This window comes from Apis dorsata, unplaced genomic scaffold (genome assembly GCF_000469605.1).
Source record: "Apis dorsata unplaced genomic scaffold, Apis dorsata 1.3 scaffold_667, whole genome shotgun sequence".
In the NCBI taxonomy this organism is placed as follows: domain Eukaryota; kingdom Metazoa; phylum Arthropoda; class Insecta; order Hymenoptera; family Apidae; genus Apis; species Apis dorsata.
Genome location: NW_006263852.1, coordinates 75,980 through 77,665, shown reverse-complemented (window position 1 = coordinate 77,665; position 1,686 = coordinate 75,980). Strand labels below are relative to the sequence as shown.

The 1,686-nt window shown below is 26.3% G+C and overlaps 1 long non-coding RNA gene across 1 annotated transcript in view; it reads right to left on the bottom strand.

Annotated features, from left to right (window-relative positions):
• Window positions 1-295: 295 nt before the first annotated feature.
• The window catches only part of LOC116186415, a 4,655-nt gene continuing 3,264 nt past the window's right edge, over window positions 296-1,686 (bottom strand). The window contains exon 2 of the long non-coding RNA XR_004151402.1: window positions 296-418. This is a non-coding gene — a long non-coding RNA (uncharacterized LOC116186415). The remainder of the gene's footprint in view (window positions 419-1,686) is intronic.

Sequence of the window (1,686 nt, the reverse complement as noted above, 5' to 3'; positions counted from 1 at the left end):
TTTTTTTTTTTTCTCGTTTTCTTTTTTTTTTTTTTTAATTTTATTTTATTTCTTTTTTTTACTTTACACTACATACTGATGGAAGCTCATCATACGAACAACGTGGCGTTCACTGCATGCACACCGATATAACAGTATCGAAAGCACAGGATACAACTTCGTTTTCACGCTCATACGACGACTTTTAATTAATGATTTTGTGCTTGATCGCGCGACTCTCTTCTTTTTTGGACTTTTCTTTTTTTTTCCTCTTTTTGCTTTCTTTTTTTTTTTTTTTTTTCGTTTTCGTCTCTCCCTTTTTTACTCGCGAGAGATGGAAAAATGGGAGCTAAAACGCTGCACGCTGAATGAATCGACTATACTTTTACTGTTGTGGCAGTGCATTTATCGCTATCGTTACACAGATAATTTTTATAATCTTTTTTTTAATAGAATACGATCTTTTGTTGGTTTGGAAATTTATTCTTGTCCAGTTTCGTGACAGATTCAAATGAATAAATATTAGGGAAGAAAATTTTTGATTATGCGTGGTCTTTATATACCTCTTTATTCACATTGGTGGATATTTCAAGGATTTAATTTGTATTATTTTATCTGCGAATTTTGAAACTTTTATGAGATATGATATATTAAAAATTTGATCTCTTCCTATTAGAGTTTAATTTTATGATATAACTTTTTTTGCTTAAATTATTTTGCCATTTTTCCATTGAGATTTTTAATTGGGATATGAATTTAAATTTTTGCAATTTTTCTGAAAGGAAAAAAGCTATGAAAATTGCTTCGGTTCAATTCGTAGCAAGGATTTGATTTACAATTTTCGTAGCGTAAGTTTGTCTCTAAAACTTATATTTAATTTGCAAAAATTTAATTGCGATTCTCGATTAATTATTTGTTGGAAATAATCGAAGGTATAACAAATAACAAATCCGAAATGATATTAAAATAACGGTATTATATAAATTAATAAAGAAATTGATTGGTCCAATTGTTTCTGTTGTTAACAAAAGAACTTTTTTCCATTTTTGAACTCATTAAAAGTTTAAATAGAAAGAATAAGTATGAAATATATAATTTGATATAAAACTGAGAAAACTTTAATTCGAATATTAAAAGATGTATTTTTCTTTGCTCGCTAACTAAATTTTCTAACTTTAAATTACTTTATTAATTAAGTAATTTGTCAATTTAATTTTGTAATTCGTGTAACGATTACCATAAATTCAGGTCATCTGTACAATTTTTTTTTTTTCTCGCATTTATTACAAATCTAACGATATCTTCAGACTTGTGTATTCCTAATCGTTGCTTAAAAATGTCAAATTAATTATCACTACGTTGTAATTGATTAGGGATATGTATTGGATTCGCATAAATATTGCTGATAATTGCCAATTTATTTCTTGTTCTCCATCGAAAAATATATATATCTATATATAAATATAAAAAAAAGAAAAAAAAAAGAAAAAAAGAAAAGAAAAAAGGAAATAACGAAATAATAGAATTCACATTTTTTTCCTCTCGATGATACCTACATCAACGATGAAATTTCCATTCATTTTTTTTCATTGTTCTAATGAAACGCGTGAATAACGTGTGAATAATACCGTTCGTAATTTTAATTGGATTCATTAGTGACGTAAAAAATTGATGTATGAAATCTCTGTGTAAATTTTTTTAATGATT